Below are 21175 nucleotides of genomic sequence, written 5' to 3'. Positions count from 1 at the left end.
GTCGGGACTCCAGATGTTTCTGTTACGTTCCTCTATTAACCGGTTACTACTGATCCACTACCTTTTCCTTTGCTGTGTACGTTTATGGCTTATGAGGTTGTATCTGTTACTTATCAATTGTGGTAGTTTTACCATTGTTCATGCCAAATGTTCGTTGCCAAGCTTGGAGTGCCCTAAAGCATTTTTCAAAAGCTTGACTAGATTTAATTGAGGATACGGTTTCTGCAAACCAATATTGAAAAGCCACAGTGTTACATGTTACAAAATGACATGCTGTCATTCCTGATTGCTACTTGGATGCAAAGGAAACTGTGCTCTATTACATATGAAAATCTTAATAAAGTCTGTGTCTCAGTTAAAAAAAACAGTGATTGTTTAGTAAGGTATTAAAGTTGTATCTTTTTCATATGTTCATAAGCAAGAACATACCTTGCTGGAAGCCAAACTTTGTAACTAAGGTAAAAGTCACCCAGGTGGTATTGGTTTTAGAGACATTGAATTGTTTGCACTGTTGGAGCTTGGGTTTGCCTTGTATGGATTATGGCTGTGCCCTGTGTCTTCACTCTTGAAGTAAAAAATGTACTTTACTGTGATATTACTAGAACACAGAGATGAGAGATTTAAATTTACTTTAAAACATTTTTGGAGCTTTACAGATAATTTAAATAAAAAACCTGGATACATCAAAGGAACAGATTTTAAAAATATTTAAATTTATAAATCTGTGGGGAATTTTAAGTTTACAAGGTATTTTATTATAATATTTTTATTAATATGTTATCTTGAAAAGGCTAAAAATTTGGGTCACTGCTAATATTTGTTCATACACCAAATATTAAACATCAGAGAGTGAAGTATTCATATATTATGACACAGCAAGACAATAATTTAAACAGTCTGCCAAAGGTTTTGGAGCAGTGGTTCTGAACCTATGGGTTGAGATCCTTTGGAGGTCAAAAGATCCTTCTATAGGAGTAGCCTAGATCCACCTTCATGTTGGATGTTTGCATTGTGATTCAAAACTGTGGAAAAATTGCAGTTATGAAATAGCAATGAGAATGAGTTTATATTTAGGGGTCTCCACAGCACAGGCAACTGTGTTGAGGGTCACAGCATTAGGAAAGCTGAGATCCACTGGCTTAGAGAAGATATTTTTCTACCTAAGGTTTATTCAGGCTTAAAATGTATATCTAACCTCCTTGTCTTTGAATGCTTTGTTAAACTTTAGCTATTTTGATAAACTGAGTCACATATGAAACTGTTATATTCTGATATGTTATACCATAAAAAGATCAGGAAAGCCCCCAGTCCCTTTGCGGGCTGTTTATGAGTTAAAAGTCTTATCTTGACACCAAAAGAGAGTCAATTCATAAATTGTTATTTTTAAGGCTAAACTTAACAGAAATAAAGCTACAAAATCCTAACCTTATAAAAGCGATTAACTTAAAAACTGTTAAAGACAATTAAGACATACAAGTTAATAGTCATTTCATAAAGGATCAAATTCTTTAATATGATCAGAATTATTCTTGTAGTATGCTAAGTGCTAATTACATTAATTACAGAGGGGAAAGCTTTATTTAGCCTCATGTATGCTTTCAAGATATAGCCTAAAGCAAGTAAAAGCTAAGCAAGGTTGTTCAGCTCCTATATACTTAATAAATAATGGTCCTCAAACTTGTTAGAGATCTGCTGAATATGGGCATTTAAGTTATTTAAGCCTGCTATGACAGAGACCCCAGATTCCAGAAGTGACCCTGTAAGATCTCCAAGAAGATGATAGAGCATGGCAACAATTACTCCACCTGGATTGTGGTAATGCTAACCACTGGGTACCAGTGCCCCAGTGCCTCACCTGCTGCCAGGACCCATCCCAAACTGTGAACAAACAGGACACTGTGAATTTCATGAAATGAACCACAATGACTTCACTCACTGCAGAAGCTGAACAGAACCTAACAGAATTGCATGAACTCAAATGTACTCAACTGAATTACACCATCTGAATTGAACTTAATTCTCTTTCTATACTGGTTCTTTACTGTCTGTGCTCATGAGAGTTGGGCGTATCCTTATCTTTGATTCATTCTGTCAAATCTTTTTCTGATTCATCACTTTGTTCCTCATTTAGATGTTATTGTTTGGGATTAAAGGTGATGCAAGTGCAACTGGGAACAGACAGATTTTCTGAGCTGTGAGATTTAGCCAGAAGCCGAGAGAAGCCATCTTGAATCAGCCAGCTTGGAAGATTAGATTGTACAGAGGCTAGAAGCTTCCTGGCCTATGTTAGAATAGAGAAAGCAATGCTCTGGGCTCAGTCCAAGCCTCGTATAGTAATATTTACATGGGCCCACTTTCCAGGTGTGCCAATTGGCATTATAGGTAGCTATTTTGCCCCCTATGACAGGGAATTTCCTTTTGATTTAATATTTCAGCCTGTTAGGAGGACAAGGGATGATGTGTTGTCTTCTGTAACTTCTAGCCGAAACTAGGGTGTCTGTTGTCAGGGTCCAGGAAGGCTCAAAGGCTAGTCAAAGGCTGGGGCAATGCGTCATTCATCAGAGCATCTGGCTATGTAACCCAGATGAAGAGGGATCATTCACATCAGCCAAACTGGTTTATATCAGCCATATTGTACATATCCAGATGTACTTTGGATGTGATCTCTTGCCAGAGCCCTTTCTTACATAAAGAGGAGGTCCAGTCCCTTTCTGTTCTGTAATATGTTCTCTGCCATGGAATCCCAAGAGAAAGCATCCACATAGTTGGTGGATGCTTCCAGCTCAGATAGATGTTGATAAATCTGTTGGCTTGGGAGTTTCCAATCCTATGGATCCATCTATTCGCAACCCTATTATCAGGAGTACTGGCACCTGGTATGCTCTGATTGAGCAAGTTCAGTGTATAAGTCCTAAATGTTCTCAGTCTCTTTCTGAATACACTTAAGGAATCAGATGAGCTAGAATGCAGAAATCAGAAGTCTTGGTAGGATTTAAATGATCTAATAACTATTATCTTAATTGTACCCAGATAGAAATTATCATCTCGTAAAGGTTTCAGTGATATAAGACCCAACAGTAATTAGCGTAAGCAGAGGGTGAAGGCCCTGTGATGGCTGACATCAGAGTTACTACATAGATGGATTCTAGAGATGAACAGGGCATCAGTCATAGTTATTTCATCTCAGGTTCCCTTTCTGTATGGTTTCCATGACTACGGCCAGATTTGAACAGAAATAATAATTTTCTCTTAAAGCCATATAATACTGCTTTGTTCTTCATAAAGCAGGCCAGTGCCCTATAATATTATAGAACTATTTCACTTAATGAAGATACCTGTTGATAAATCTATGCCTGTAGAGGAATTTTAATTCATCAACATGAGCCTCCCACTGGCTCAGTTCAGCCCAGCCTGGCATCCAGTGGCAGCAACGAAAATGGGGACAGCCCAAACCCAGCGGAAGTGGCGGAACAGATTTCCCCTTTCCCTGCCTGAGGCTTCCTCTCTTCACCTGAGCCCACATGCTCAGCCAGACCCAGCAGCAGAGGTGGCAGAAGCCACTCCTGTCCCTGACCAGAGATCTCCGTGTGGGGCCGCCAGCAACCCAGCCGGGAACAAAGACCCACAGTACAATTTTTTAGTTTGTTTATTGTTAGTTGTATGTATGTTGTTTCATAGATGATCAATTCATACTGAATAATCAATTATGAGGCTTATTCCTGGGAATACCTTTTTTCCTTAGTTGCCTGTATTTTTTTGTTTAGCGGTAAAATCCTGTAAAATTTCCCCCTTCCATATTATGTATATTACCAGAAATGAAAAAACTGGATTTTATGATTATGTAAACTGATTTTAAAATGAAGCAAATTGGAGCTGGGGAGTTTTCTCAGTGCAGTGCTTGCTTCACAAGCATGAGAACCAGGGTTCAAATTGAGCACCCATGTTCTTGTAACACTAGTGCTGGTGAGACAGAGACAGGAAGGGCCTTGGAACCTTCTAGCCAGCCGGTCTAGCAACACTGGTGAACTCTAGTTTTAGTGAAAGAAATTAACTCAAAATTTGGAGAGTGATAGAGAAAGGCATCCACCATGAATGGCTGACCTTCACTTGCATGTGCACTCCACGTACCCATAAGTGCACACTGAAGCAATGTAGGGATCAACTGAGAAAATATTAGACTAGTACTTGGACTTAAACCCCAACTGATTATTCACACATTATTTGAGCCTTTTGCTTCCAATGAATTTTAAATGAGATGTGGCTTAATTAGATATACATAGCACAATAGGAGTAATTAGCCATGGAGATGATATTTAGTAAGGACAAAGCATCTGTGTTTGCATTCATTGAATGTTTTTGCTATAACTGCTTCACAAGATGGCCTGGGGAACCTACCCACGCTGCGATTACCTAATATGCGCCTCTCAATCCAGTATAAGAAGACTGTCCTCTTTTTCCTCTGTTCTCAGTTCTTGTCTTCTACCCTCCCTTCTTTCTCATTGCCTAACAGTTTATTTAGTGAAAAATCTGCCTTAGCTAAAAGTAGTAGACTTTCTTTTTTTAAAAAGTGGCACTGGCAGCATATCAAAGATGCCACCAGTCTCGAGAAACCTGTCATCTAACAGGGAGGCTGTGAGGCAAAGTGGGGAGAATCCCTGAACCAAATCTATATTTATCATTTTCTTAAACTAAAAATATACTTCTACATACCTAAAAAGCTGCAAAGAATGCATTAACATCTTAACTACAAATTTCTGTTTTTAAAAACTGAACCACAAACTGTTAGAGCTGAAATATCATAAACCTTCTCTTAAAATGAACAGCTTTCATTTTTTTTCATCTATACTGAACTACCACTGAAACCTGTCCTGTTTTCCTTATGAATTTGAAGATAAATGTCATTCTTTTCTAGCAATCTCATAGTTGAGTTTCCTCATCTTTGGACTCCAAAATAGCCAAAACAGACACAGAGTAATTGGCAACTTAATAACAGTACTCTGTTAATAATGTGATGTAACTGATTAATGAGGACTCATGACACACGAATATGGGCACCAATTACCATGGGTTTTCTTTTCCCTCTTCCATTTCATCTTATTGTCAATATTTGGGATTTTTCCCTGCCTTTTTTCTTGTCCATTTGAGTACAAGGCTTTTGAGCTACCCTTCTTGCCTCTAAAACCTCCCTTCACCCTCTTTCTTTGCTTGTCTATTTAGTTTTCTCAGGATTCTTTAAGATTTACATTGGGGCACTTTGAAGTGTTTCCTCCTGATCAGGATTTTTTTTTTTTTTGTGGAACTGGTACCATGGAAGTTAAACTACAGAAATGAAGCTTTCAAATTAGATTCAGCTCCAAGTATCTGAGCCCTGTGTTCTCAGTAATAGAGACTTATCTTTAATCTCTGAGAAGCAACTAAGGGGAACAGCCGTATTCTATCTTGTTTTGGGACTCAGTCTACCCTGACCAATAATTTGAAAGGAGGTTTTTAGTGCCTGGTACTAGAATTTTTGTTAGCCTATGGTTCTTGTGTGGAACATTGTCAGGCCTAGGGCATAACTTCCTTATATGTATTGTGTATGAGTTTTTAGGTAAATCCGTTTTAATTAATTAATTTAATTATATTTTATATGTACGAGTACACTGTAACTGTCTTCAAACACACCAGAAGAGGGCATCAGATCCCATTACAGATGGTTGTGAGTCACCATGTGGTTGCTGGGATTTGAACTCAGGACTTCTGGAAGAGCAGTCAGTGCTCTTAACCACTGAGCCATCTCTCCAGTCATAGGTAAATGTTAAAGATTCCCTGAGGCATTCTTAAGCAACCTCGACATTATTTGCCCCTTCTCACTGGGTGTTGACTTCTCTCAACCCCAGTTAGAGCACCTTCTCCATTATTCTATTTTACACTTCATACCAGCTGTATAGTGGTACCCCCTTTCAAGCCTCTCTCCCCTTATCCCCTTATACTTTCCCATTTTCTGTGGTTGTACACACCCACCTGAGCAAGAAGGAATGGCAGATGAGAGAAAACGTCGGGCATTTGTCTCTTGAGGTCTGGGTTACTCACTCAATATAATCTTTCCTAGGTCCATCCATTTACCTGCAAATTGAGTTTTATTTTTAGATGAATAGAATTGCACTGTTTTTATATACCACAAGTGCACTATCCATTTATCTTTGTAAGGATAATTGTGAAAGCAATTAATAGTTCTGCTCATCTGTGACACTTATAAGCCACAATAGGTAGTGACCAGTATGGCAAGATTTCTTTTAAGGTGCGGTAACTGGCGCTCATATGTTATTGTTAACCACCAGCTGTCTGGTTAGGCTTCAAGCCCACTCAACAGGAGGGAAACAAAGTCTGGTACTGGCCAATTTCCCAGGGCTATTGAGTTCATAGATCTTAGAAGATAATCTATTACTAGTATAATTCTTAGCTATCTCATAAATCTTATCTTTATACATGCAGATGTGTGTAACTATTGCCCCTCATAAAAATCTCTTTACAGCAAATGGAAGTTATCACAAAAAGCCACAACAGAACTGCAATGGCTATTTTTTGTTGTCAACTAGACTATATGTGGAATTAACTGAAGCCCAAGCAGCTGGCAAGTTAATTTCTTCACTGGCATGGAAGAGCCTACTTCTTTGGGCTCTGGAATATATTGAAGACCATCTCAGACATCCAGCCCCAGAGACCAAGTAATTACTGGAACGCTTTCTTTCAGGAGACTGCCATTATTGGAACAGACATGCCACAGCCTGCCTAATAACTCCAATAACCTAGTCTAATAAATTTTTGTTTTTATGTATATAAATCCATTGTATCCATGCTGTTTCTCCAGAGAACTCTGGCTAATACATGGACCAATGCAGAAATCAGTGGATTATGGGAAGCTGCACCCTAATGGGTATATTTACAATGCAGTTCCTGCATTTATGGCTAGGGAAGTATTGGGAAAAATAAATCAGAAAGATTATAAGAGCCAGAATACCATGAAGTATGTTGTGAAACAGTCTCTCATAGAAATGGTTATGTAAAAAAGATCAGAACAGTGACAATATCAATGGAAATGCTAACACAGGAATGTGAAAATCCTCACAGTATTATATCCCTGGATAAGGAACTACAGACAACTGATGACTGTTGAGATAGACAGACAGACAGACAGGCAGATAGAGACAGAGAGAGAAAAAGAGCCTCTCCAAGAAATAAGTCTCCTAATTGTTTGTCTAGTATAGGATAGTCAGCTCCAAAACCATGTATACATGAATAAAGATGGACTCAGAATGTTACATTATGACTTTGTGCTGATATATCTACATGTAGTGATAATAATCTAAGAAGAAGCTACAAATTTGTGAGTGGGGAATATGAAGAAACTGGAGGGAGTAAAGGAAAAAGGCAAGTGATGTAATTATATTTGAAATAAAAATGTATAAAATAACCAAAAGCTATCAACACAGGAATGAAGAGTAAAGATATTTGGGAAGCTCCATTGCCAGGAAGGACACTTGTTGCATGAAGTTTTGCTGTTTATAGCTGTTGTGAGAGTCTTTCTGGAATCATCACTCTGACACCAGTGAGCATGAAAGAGAGGAAACGTCAATGCTGCATTAAAGCCAGGACAGCTCCTGAAAGCCCTCCATCCCAGGTCCAGTTTGCATTCTAATTTATATGATACAACCACAAGGTGGGGCAAACAAGCCAGCAACATTTTACTGATGCTTATGTGGCAGTCAGCTGGTTGGTAAGGGCAACAACCTATTGTTTCATCTCTTTTTCCAGATACTGTTGTGGTAATCATTAAAAGGATGGCTTAACCTTTATCGGTCCCCACAGTCTCACTCTAGTGTGGAGCCGAGCAGATGGATTCTGTCACTCGGTCAGCAGACTACACTCTCTACGAGATTCCCTTTTTAGGCTGTTCACTCTGCTCGCCCTGTTATTTCTGTCCCGGGAAGATACAACCGTCACGACGTGTTCCATCTCTCCATTGCCCAGCACAAACATGACTCCAAAGCCCAATAGCTTTTTATGTAGGCTTATTTTTAAATTCTCAGTCCACATACCCTCTCAACAATAAGATTATATCCAATAGACAAAGATACAAACTGCCCTTCTATATGAGATAAAAGACCTATAAAATCCCTTAAAATATTCCTATCTACCTAACACCAATTAAGTCCACCTGGATCCAGCTCCTCCTTCTGGAGCTCCATCTTGATTCCTTCCTTCTCTCTTTGCTCCCTGTCTCTCCTTTGGCTCCTCGACCTTTCTCCACCTATCTTTGTAATGTCTAATCATATATCACCTTAACATAAGTCTACAGATACTTCTCCAGCCATTTCTCTGTTTCAGATAGCCAGTGACATCCTGCTTGGTAAATAGGCAGTACAAGCAGTGCTTTAAGAAAATCACTAAATAAATCAATAACTCAGAATAAATAATTGGTCTTCTCTACCTTATTCTATATCAAAGCTACTTAGCAAATAGAGCAATGTGTGAAGGAAAGGGAATTTACATATCATCTTCTGTGCAATTAATTTGGGGCACTTTTTCCATTTGTCACACGGCTAATACTTTTCTTTCTTTCTTTTCTTTTTTTCTTTTTTAGTGGACTGCTCCAACTTAGCTTTAAGCCTTCTTCATGATAATACAGGTCAGGTCCTCTGCTGCTGTCTTCATCTTGGGCCAGCTTTAACAAAACCTGTTTGTTTCCTCCGCCCTTCTGCTTTTCTTAGCCCCTCCCATGTCTGTGCCTCAATCTTACCCAGGCCAAACTATATCATTTCAGTGAATCCTTCCTGGTCCCCAAAACTAAAAGTGCAAGGGATTGGGAGATACACAAGCTTGACAAGTGAGGCAGTTACTATGGTAACCACAGTCTTTCTGAATGCTTTGATAGGAGTATTCCTTAAACTTAGAACCAAATGAGAGCCTGACTTTGGTGGTTAAGTATGCTCTCAAAAGGCTTAAAGCTAAATCCTCTGACCTAGAGGTCAAATATTCCAGGAAATTTCATTTTATCAAAAGGAAATTTGCTAGGATATACAGGCCCTTATTGGCAAAAGATGCCAGATCATCAATGTCTTACATGGGCCCACAAAAGACTATAAGGTGCAAAATTTTAAATTATAACTATACAAAGGAGGCCTGGATGTATGGTTCAAGGATAATTTGGAACATGAAGACTTAGAAAGTATTCTAGTTGCTTTTTCATTGCTGAGAAGAGACAGCATGACTGGTGGTTTGTATAAGTATGGCCCTGATAGACTCCTGAGGATGAATGCTTGGCCCATAGGAAATGGCACTATTAGAAGGTGTGGCCTTTTGAAGTAGGTGGCCTCATTGGTGGAAGTGTGTCACTGTTGAGGTGGGCTTTGAGGTCTCATATATACTCAAGCTATGCCCAGTGTGAAACACAGTTTCCTCCTTACTGCTTTCAGATCAAGATACAGAGCTCTCGGCTTGTCCAAAACCACGTCTGTCTGCATGTGTCATGCTTCCAACCATGATGATAATGGATTAAACCTCTGAAAATATAAGCCATCCCCAATTAAATGTTTTTCTTTATATGAGTTGCCTTGCTCATGGTGTCTCTTCACAGCAGTCAAACCCTAACTAAGTCAATGAATGACCAAGGCAACTCATTTTTTGAAGGCACACAGTCAGAGGCTTGCTTACAGAAGTAGCCGGGCGATTACATATTGTGATAACAACCATGAAGCAGATAGAGAGAATGGTATTGTGAGCCATCTGTTGTTTCTGCCACCATGCCTTTGCTCTACCACTATAGATTCTAACATTCTGAAAACATAAGCTCAAAGCAACTTATAAATGAAAGTATTTAATTGAGTTTATGATTTCACATTTTGATACACAACTAGGAGGCAGAGATAAAGACACACAGTGGAAATAGATTGAGTCTTGTGAAACCTCAAAGTCCACACCCAGTGACACATCTTGTTTATGAAGGCATGCGTCTTATTCCTTCCCAAACAGTTCCACAAACTGGGGACCAAGTATTTAAACATATGGACACATGAGAGCCTCTCTTTTCCAAACCACTACAAATATAATTATGTAAATCAAAAAGTAATAACCTTGTTAAAATAATGTTTAAATTGTGCTCCCATATGTTAGACTGCTAGATGATTTCTAATTACACTTTTAAAATGTACTGATACAGAATCTGGTTAAACCCATCTGTGCTGTTGCCAACAGTCTGGATAGTTCTGCCTGTGCTACTCTCAGTCTGGAAGCTTTGTCCAAGCGGCAAGTCCCATGTTCCAGCCCCATCTAGTCAATTTGCTTGACTTTTGCCTGCCCAAGTGTGCTGGCTGATTTTTCTGTCAACTTCATACAAGTTAGGGTCATTTGGAGAGGGAGAGTATCATTTGAGAAAATGTCCTCACCAGATTGCCTAGAGGCAAGACTATGAGTCGTTTTATTAATTAGTAATTAATTAATAATGGTGTGAGTAGGTCAAGCCCATTGTGCACAGTTACTCCCCTGGGCAGGTGGTCCTAGGGTGTATTAGGAAGCAGGCTGAGTAAACGATGGAAGGAAAACTAATAATCAGCACTTCTCCATGGCTTCTGCTTCATTTCCTGCCTTCATGTGCTTGCCTTGAGTTTCTGCCCTGATTTTCTTTAATGTGTAACTGTATACTTCAACTAGACCCTTTACTCCTCAAGTTTCTTTTAACCATGGTGTTTTATCACAGCAATAATGAGGGGGGGGGTCTCTGATCACCAGGGCAGGCAGAATAAGAATTCACATGAGAGAAGAAGGAAATCTGGTTCAACACAGATCTGTGAGATGGTGTTGGTTCAAATTTTTAAGGTCTGACCCTAAATAGTTTATTTTAAGCATATTTAAGTACAATACAACTTTTTCCTGGAGCCACACAAGCATAATTATTTTGAAACGCTTCTCAAAGTGCATGTCATTTCTTCTTAAGGGCCGAGGAGAGGATCAAATGTGGTCTCTGTAGTGGTCATCCGGACTATTAGCCACCTCCAGTCATATAGATAATACTGAAGTCACCTAGACTATTAGCCACTTCTAGTCTTGCTTGTGATATCTTGCTATGGCCTCGCCCTAAAGATGGCAAAGATTACCTGGGTTATAAGCCACCTTCATCCCCAAATTTCTGGGTGGAAACAGGTTATACATCTTTTTATTTGAGAAGACAACCCTGCATGTTTAACATTTCTGGTTTCCTTAGTGCTACCCGTGAGTGCAAGGACCTTTTTGTTTCAACACAATATGACAGAAATTGGTCTCATGTTCACGGGTATTTTCTGTAACAGATGTGGCCATATGTTTTGGGGAAGGTTTATGGTAATATTTGTACCTTGGTCTGGGAAAGTCATTGGTTGTTTGGAGCTTAATGAGTACTACACTAGTCATGTCCCATTAAGGGAAAGACTATTCCTGAGGGGTCTGACATCCCCACAGAAACCCTTTCACATTAGAAAACATAACCTCAGAGTGCTATCTGCTTATACACTGATTTGAGACTATTCTTGTTCAGTCCTGATATCATCATAGTGGCCACAAATTCTAGACAGCAGGAGAAAATAAGGTTTTACTGCTGTGAACAGACACATGACCGAGGTAACTCTTATAAAGGACATTTAATTGGGGCTGGCTTACAGGTTCATAGGACCAGTCATCATCATCAAGGTGGGAACATGGCATTATCCCAAGGCTTCTAGCAGAATACTGGCATCCAGGCAGGTAGGATGAGGGTCTAAAAGCACACGCCCACAGTGACACACCTACTGTAATAAGGCCAGGCAGTTACAAACCATCACAGTAACTTCTATGGTCTAGAATAGAAGTTACACAATCTGGCTACAGGGGAATCTCTTTACAAAAGACTGCTGGGAAAGAGACACCTGCTTATTTGGTTTTCTTCAAAGAAACATTTTCAGCACTAGGAATTGCTCCAGTACTATGGAAAATAAGATCTATTCCAGACTGTGCTATTCCAAACTGGGGAAAGATTTTAAAAAGATGTTTTTGAACAAATAGTAGCACAGCCAATATGTGTAGACAGCAGACCTATGGCATTTAAAAGGCTGTAAGAAAATATGGGGTGAACACCTGAGACATTTAAAAGTATCACACATACAGAGGAACCACTAATAATTGGCTGAATGTGGGCATTCTCCTGATATTGAATCAAAGGTTTGATATTTTAGGTAAGAAGTTTCCTGTTACTGAGAATACAAAAGACATAGAGTTATTTGAGATGCAGTGGTTAGTAGTACTTTATAGGAAATTGTAGAGGGAATGAAACAAAAAAAAAAATGGAGTATAGAGAATGTTGCCTTCCATTCTGGTGAAGCTTTGCTGCATATGTTAATGAGAAAATAGTTACAGCTACATTGTAACCAGTGCCCCAGTGATTAATGTCTTTAAGGAATCTTTTACCTATTTCAACAAAAGGTCAAAAGGGGGTCAGTTATCTTTACATAAGACACCAGCAGGGGATTTTTTCACACTTGAAGTAAAAGGAGACTTTGAGGAAAATAATCACCATGTTCTCCATACTGTTTTCAAAGAATAGAAAGATGACCAATGTCATCTCCCATTGAGTCCTGATAGCCTGAAAAACAGTGGGGGAGATAGAATCTGAGGAGACCACCTCCAAGCTAGACATGGCCCTGAGTTGAGGCAGGGGCCACCCACCCAACTTCAAAAGTTTTGACCCAGAATTGTTTTTGTCAAAGGGACAAAGATGGACAAGAGACTGAAACAAAGGCCATCCAACGATGGGCCCAACTTGGGATCCAAACCCTGACGAACACCAAACCCTGACACTATTACTGAGGCCATATTGTGCTTACAGACAGGAGCCTAGCATAATTGTCCTCTGAGAGGCTTTACCAGCAGCTGACTGAGCCAAATACAGATCCTTACAGCCAACCATTGGATTGAGGTCGGGTATCAATATGGAAGAGTTAGAAGGACTGAAGGAGCTGAGGAGAATTGCAACCCCATAAGAATATCAACAGTGTCAACTACCGCGGACCCACGGGAGCTCCCAGAGACTAAGCCACCAACAAAGGAGCATACCTGGGCTCGTCTGTGGCCCCAGACACATGTGTAGCAGAGCACTGCCTTGTCGGGCCTCAGTGGGAGAGGTTTCCTTTAATCTTGTGGAAACTTGATGCTCCAGGGAAGAGGGATGCTGGTGGGGGTCAAGTGGGGGGTAGGTGTGTGGGTGGGAGTGCACCGTTGCAGTAAATATTAAAAAATAGAAAAGTCTTATCTCTTTATTGGCCCCGAGGTCTCCCTCCTCAGGCCTGGTTTTAGTATGGAGCCATGCGCACCTCTGCCACCAGGTCTCTGTTCGAGAGACTCCTTTCCCTGGCGGTTTTCTACCACCTGTTTTCCACCTCCGTCCCAGGGTGCTCGTTTACCCCAAAACTCTCAGAGGTGGGGGGATGGTGTGAAGAACTCAAGGAGGGAGGACCAGAAATGGGGGCAACTTTTAGAATGTAAATAAATAAAATAATTTAATAATTAAAAAAGAAACATGACCAAAAAAAAAAAAAAAAAGCTGCTCATTTAATGAAGTCAGAAAACCATGTCATTTTTTTTTATTGGATATCTTGTTTATTTACATTTCAAATGTTATGCTCTTTCCCAATTTCTCCTCTGCAACCCCCTTATCTCATTCCCTCTTCCCTTACTTCTACGATGGTGTTCCCTCACACACCCACTACAACCTCACCACCCTGGCACTCCCCTACACTGGGGCATCAAGCCTTCACAGGACCAAGGGCCTCCTTGTCCTCCTTACCTCCCAGTGATGCCAGGTAAGGCCATCCTCTGCTACATATGCAGCTGGTGCCATGGGTCTCTCCATGTGTGCTCAGTGGTTGGTGGCACACTTTATTAAACTAGATGTGGTATCTTGTTATGTTTTATTCAACCTGGTTGTAGTGCATGGAGTGTATGCATATGTGCATGTGTGCACCTATGTATATGTAATACCTGATCATTGTACAATATGTGGATTTATTTGTATTTTATGATACATAATTGACATTTTGTTTATTTGTGGACATATTGCACCTTTTATTTTCTTTTATTTTTTTAAAATTATTTTTCTATTTATACAAATGCTATATTTGCATGCAGACCCATGAGCCACAAGAGGGCATCAGAACTCATTATAGACCTCAGAACTCATTGTAATCCACCATGTGGTTATTGGGAATTGAATTCAAGACCTCTGGAAGAACAACCAGTGCTCTTAACCACTGAGCCATCTCTTCAGCCCTGTTTTTATATATTTCCCCCCAGTGTTTAACGGATTTCAAATTAGGAAACATTTATAACCACATGCATGATTGGTGCTACAGAAAGCTTTTTAGGGCCCTTTGCTACTAGAAAATAACTTATTCTGATGTTGTTCTTTTCACAAATAACAGAAGTAAGAAACTTTGCTATGTAACTACATGTCACATAAAACAGATTTGATTAAAATTACCATGACTGCTTTAAGTTTATATTTAATGTGTATTTTTACAAATGAGATTGTATAAGATATATTTAAAATTTTAGTGGTTTAACAGTCTCTTTTCAAATGATCATAATTACCATGAATGCAGACTTTTAAGAAAATACTTAAAATTAAATTCTATTACCTTTATCCATGAACTAGCAAATAAAATATGGCCTTAAGAAAATTGTTTGTATTATTGCACATTTGGAAATTCTGCCCTTGTAGACTATAAATGACTTATTCTACACTGAAGAGAATAATGGTTCTTACTTGAATGTCTAGGCACTATACATTTCTATGCCTTGGTCATTGTATTGTACTAGTAAAATGGGCCATTTGAAAGTCCTGTTCTACAATTTTATATATCAAATATTGCAGGTAGTTCTAAACATGAATCTCAAGATTTTAAGAAGACAAAGTTTTAATTCTATTATTTCCTCATTAATGTTTTTAAAAATTAAATTGAATATTAACTTGTATGGATACTATTTATTTATTTAAAACAAACCCTTAGCAACCAATACTTAAGCAAGTTCTTGCTGTTATACCAAGGAAAATCATAGTTCTTAAAAGGTAAATCTTAATGCACAGAGTTGGCTATATTTAAAGTATTCATGGTCAAAATACTTATAGTGATTTTCTGCTATATCCTAAGTGGGGCAGGACATCTGATTAGACAGATGGGTCACCTTGAAGAAACTAATCATTTGATCACTAGTTTAATGTAATGAAATGACTTGTTCAGTATCTTACTAGATAGAATATTTTGAACAGGTGATCCTAAATGCTAGGGAAAACAGTAAGCATTATTCACTTTGAGTAATCATCGTTCTATAATCCATTCTAAAATTATCATAAATTGACTTTTTAGAATATTTAACTCAATTGTGAAACAGACCAACTTGTATCTTATCTAACATAAGGATTCCATAGGATAGAATCCCTATCCCTAACTAATACAGCTTAGTTGGCCAGGAACCTGAGACTAGATAGCCTAGGGACCTAAAGTTAAACCCAATATTTATATAAAAATGAAGTAATAAAATGACGCCTACTGACTTTCTGCTACACTCAGAGATCAGTGTCTTTCTTAGCCACCATGAAAAGCGTCCTCCTGCAGCAGATGGGAACAAATACAGAGACTAACAGCCAGACAGACATTATCCAGAGAGTGAGAGATCCTGAAACACACAGCCTTAAAGGAGACATCTCCATCAAATCCCTCTGTTCAGGGATTAGGGGACCCTGCAAAAGAGGAGGCAGAAAGAGTGTAAGAGGCAGAGGGGATGAGGACACCAAGAAAACAAGGCCTCTAAATCAACAACATGATAAATGCTCATATGAATTCACGGAGACTGAGGCAGCATACACAGAGCCTGCACAGGTCTGCGCCAGATGGGGTCCTACAGCTAGAAGGAGAAGCGGCACATAACCCCACTCCTAACCCAGAAGCTATCTCAAACTGATAATAGTCTCTTCCAAATGAAAACTTAGTTTTCTCCAAGGGAGTCTCTTAAGGATAGGTACACGGCCAGCAGTAGATGACCAACAGCAATGGTACCTTTGGAGGCTCTTGTTTCATAATGTAGTTTCAGGGCTTTTAATGTGTTTAACTTTTACTATTATTTATTTAACCCTATAGGTTTTGCACATATATTATGGCTTCCAGTTTTGTGGAGATGTACTCATATTTATATATTTCATTTTTTTTGAGACAGGGTTTTTCTGTGACGTTGTTTGGGAATTCACTCGACAGACCAGTCTGGCCTTGAACTCAAAGATCTGCCTGCCTCTGCCTCCTGGATTCTGGAATGTAAGGCATGTGCCACCATTGTCCAGCTCCAGTTTTCTGTCTTTATGGGATTCCTAAGTGTGTCTCTGCATCTACTTCCTTGTCTTTTCTTGGACTCTTTTCCTTCTGTTTGTTCTGTTTTGTTAAATTTGTTTGCTTATCATTTATCTTATATTTTAGTTTATCATTATTCCTTAAATGTATATTTGTATTCTAAAGAGACACAGAAAGAGGTAGCTATGGACGGGAGTCGGGTGTGGGGAGAACCTGGATAGAGTAGAGGTAAGGGGAACAATAATTAGGATATTTGAAAAATCTATGTTTACTTTATGTTTTTGTTACTATTATTATATTTTTATTATTTAAAACAAATTTAAATTTAAACATATTTGAATCACATTCTTCCCCTTCTCCAAGTCTTTCCAAATACTCTCTCCCTCTTTATCCACCCAACTTTAAGTACTTTCTCAAAAAAACAAACAAAACCCCAATACTGCAACAAAACCTCCCAAATCAAGAAAACAAAATAAAATCATACCCAAAAAGAAAAAAATTATAACCACACACACACACACACACACACACACACACACACACACACACACACACACATACAACAACAACAACAATAAAAAATATGTTGGTCAACTACTACTGAACATGAGTGCTTGATATACCCAGTGCTGCTACATTAAAGAAAACTAGACTGATTTTCCCTTTCCCAGCAGGTATAAGAGACAGTTCAGTTGTTAACCTTTACCCTGTGGCTAGGTTTTCGTTCATTCACTCGTTCATTCATTCATTTTTCAAAAAGTATAACAAAACAAAGTATAACAAACTAAAAGCTATCACACAGAAGTTGGACAGACAAACCAATAGAAGTAAAAGAGCTCAAGAGCAGGCATAAGCGTCAGATACCCACTCCTCTGTACAATTAGAAATCCCATAAAAACACTAAACTAGAAGCTATAATATGCAGAGGACCTAGTGCAGACATGTGCAAACTGTTTTATTTTCCGTGAGTTTATATGTGTTTTGATCGTGTTGTTTAGAAGGCTTCATTTTCCTGTTGTCCTCCATCCCCTTTGACTCTTATAATCTTTCTACCTTCTCTTCTGTGATGTTCCAGAAAAAAAAGAAGACATAAAAGTCCTCACAGACTCTCTCTCTCTCTCTCTCTCTCTCTCTCTCTCTCTCTCCCTCCCTCCCTCCCTCCCTCCCTTTCTCTTTCCCTCCCTCTCTCCCTCCCTCCCTACCTCCCTCCTCCTCCTCCCTCCCTCCCTCCTTTTTCCCTCCTTTCCTCTTTTCCTCTTTCTCTCCCTTTCTCCCTCTCTCCCCCTCTCTTCTCTCTGTCTGACTGTGTATCAGGATGTAGATCTCAGTACTGATATGAACCATCAATGCCACCATGTTCCCAACATACCTCTACTATGCCCCTGCTATTCTCCACCCCCATTATGATGATAATGAACTAAGATTCTAAAACTAATTCTGTCTTTTATAAGAATTGCCTTTTTTGTGCTGTTTCTTCACATCAATACAACAGTGACTAAGACAGCCAGTATTGTCAGCATCAAAGTGAAGAGCACCCAAGGCTCAGAAGTGACTCTTCAGTAGTATCTGGGAGTTCTAGGGAAAAAGTTTCCCAGTCACACATGGCATCATTTTCTAATCAGTGAAGCTCTTATTCTTGGACACTGAGACCACTAAGGATTCTTGGTAGTAGAATCTTGACTTCAATTTGATGTTCATCTTGAACATGAATCAATATCAGTGTCCAGAATATTCTTTCTTAGTTCCTTGTGCCAATCTACATTCAACACAGGAGCATGTAACTCACTGCTTTCCCAGGTCAAAGAAAACTGTTTGTCCACAGAGGCTGAAACTACCATACAAAATGTTACATGTACCAAGAAAAAAAAAAAAAACCTTAGGAGCATCCTGACTGGGGGCTTTCTGCATCTACAGAGACTGGTTAGTTTTACTTTAAACCCCAATTACACACACGTACATGCACGAGTGTGTGTGCGCGAGTGCACACACACACACACACACACACACACACACACAGAGAGAGAGAGAGAGAGAGAGAGAGAGAGAGAGAGAGAGAGAGAGAGAGAGAGAGAGGGAGAAAGAGAGAGAGAGAGAGAGAGAGAGAGAGAGAGAGAGAGAGAGAGAGAGAGAGAGAGAGAGAGAGAGATTTGTTCAGTATCCATCTGAACTATAGGAAATCCCCATCACCAAGTAAAGGTTCTCTTGGTAGAACCAAGAAACTCTACTGAATATACCTACCAAGACATACACAAAACCATCTAAGATTAGGCTATTCCCAGAAAGATAATGCTTGACAATAAACTAGATGTAGGTCTGAACACTGGAACATTTATGTGTTTTTAGAGAAGGCTTACAGTACCTACAACAGAGATGGCAAATTCCAAGCACCAATCACAACTACTGTCCCACTCAGCCTTTGCCTTCATCTGCTTGAGTCTTAGGAGTCACACCCAATGCCCTGGAAGAAGATGACATTGTCAAGAAGCAGTCGCTCAATTTTAATCTTTAAGTTATATTTTGGATGAAAATTGTAAAAGCTAGATTCCCTGTGAAGAAGAAAAAAAATCAAGTTTTCTGTGCAGTACTCTGAACATTGATAACGTATCAAGAGAATGTCCATAACTGCAAGGTGGAAAAAGGCCCTAATTTACCAGTTAGGAAGGTCTTCAGGAAAACAGGATCAGGCTGATCAAGACTCTACTCAGAAACTCAGAACTAAGAGGGAGAAATAACAAACCATGGCAGCTTTTCCTCTACTTCACTTCTCTAGCAACCAGGAAGCAAGACTGGTGGGATAAGATCTGCATGGGTGATGTGACCTTCTGAGTTTACCTCACCTTCTTTTGTCTAGCAGGAATACTCAGGGCTCACTTGTGGGTTATGGTGCCAGAAAGCTTCACCAAGTATTAAGATGGGCTGATCACTCCCCAGCAGCCACCAATTAAAGATTCTATAGGTAATGCAGGATCCCAGGAGTGTTATATGCAACAGAGACCATTTACCTGTTGCACATGGCTTAAAGAAAAATAGGAAGATGGAATGAGAGAGATGTAGTTATAAAGCTGTAGCTTCACTGTAAACGCGTTCTACCCTGAACCAACTGCTTTCTTTAGTGGCAAAACAGAGAACATAGATGAACAGTCAGGAAGTTTACAAGTCATTTACTAATAACAGAACTTGAGACAGAAAGGGAAAGTAGTGATATGCTATCAGGGGGGTATACATAGGCGAGTTGATATGTTTTCAGGTATTGTGAATGAGCCATCACATAAAAGAATGTCCCCTACACTTCCATTTCACAGTTCTTTGAGTCATTAGAAGTGATCTCTTGAGCCCTTACATTTTCCAGACAGGTCAGCACACATGCCCTAGCCAAAACTGGTAAGTCCATCTTCTTACCTACTATCAGACAGAGCTTGAGTCCCATGCCCAGTGATTCAGCCCAATCTGAGGAGCCTTGCCACTGCCTTTTTAGCTTCTAGATTTGTAACCAAACATGCATTCTGTGCATAGCCAAATCTGTTGTGTCCACAACAGACACACAACCAATAAATATGAAGTTGATAAATGGAATCAAACTGAAGACTCTGAAGTATATTTACACACCTATGGACACCTGAATTTTGATAAAGAAGCCAGAAATACACAATGGATGAAAGAAAGCATCTCTAACAAATGTTGCTGGTCTAACTGAATGTTAGTATGTGGAAGAATGCAAATAGATACATATATATCATCCTGCACAAAACTCAAGTACAGGTGGATCAAAGACCTGAACATAAAACCTGATACACTAAATCTAATAGTGTAATAGGAAAATGGCGAATAGCCTTGAACTCATTGACACAGGAGACAACATCCTGAACAGAAAACCAATTGCACAGGCACTAAAATCAACAAACAATAAATGAGACCTTATTGAACTAAAAAGCTTCTGTAAGGCAATGGACAATGTCAATAAGACAAAACAACAGCCTACAAAATTTAAAAAAAGATTTTTAGTAACTCCACAACCAACAGTAGTTAAATATCTAAAATATATGGAAAACTTAAGAAACTAAACATCAATAAACCAAATAACTCAATTTTAAAATGGGATACAGATCTAAAAGAGAATTCTTAATAGAGGAATCTCAAATGACCTAGAAGCACTTAAAGAAATGTTCAACATCCTTAGCCATCAGGAAAATGCAAATCAAAAGGTCTCTGAGATTCCATCTTATACCTGTTGCAATGGCTAAGATCGAAAGCACAGTTGGTAGCTCATGCTGCCAAGGATGTGGGGCAAGGGAAAGTACTGAACCACTTCTTTAGCCATAAATGCTACTTGTTTTTAATTTTATAACATCCTTTGGTGCTCTGTGGAGTAGTTTTAGTGAAATAATTGTTCAACTCTGTTTCTTAAGGCTCAGCCAGATTGCTTTGCAAGAGATTCTTTTTTTTTTTTTTTTTTTTGGATATTTTATTTATTTAAGTTGGAAAGGGACATTGGGTTCAACCCCAAACATCTTGGATAAAAGAGAATTGGTAGCGAAAAAGTGTGCTGAGGCATTTCAATAAATGAAACATGACCAAGAAGCAATATGGGAGAAGGCGGGTGATTATGGCTAAACCTCTCTAACAGGATTCTTATCTTAAAAGAAACGGTTAGGATTCTCAGATGTCACCTAAGTTATAGTACAGGAAGAACCAATCTGAAATCAAGGTTGATTATACACTGTAGCATGGAAAAGAGTTGATAAACTGAGTTAGCAAGGATTCATTTTTTTTTAAAGATTTATTTATTATATTTA

The sequence above is a fragment of the Micromys minutus genome (assembly GCF_963924665.1).
Source record: "Micromys minutus genome assembly, chromosome: X".
In the NCBI taxonomy this organism is placed as follows: Eukaryota; Metazoa; Chordata; class Mammalia; order Rodentia; family Muridae; genus Micromys; species Micromys minutus.
Note: the sequence above shows the minus strand (reverse complement) of the source record.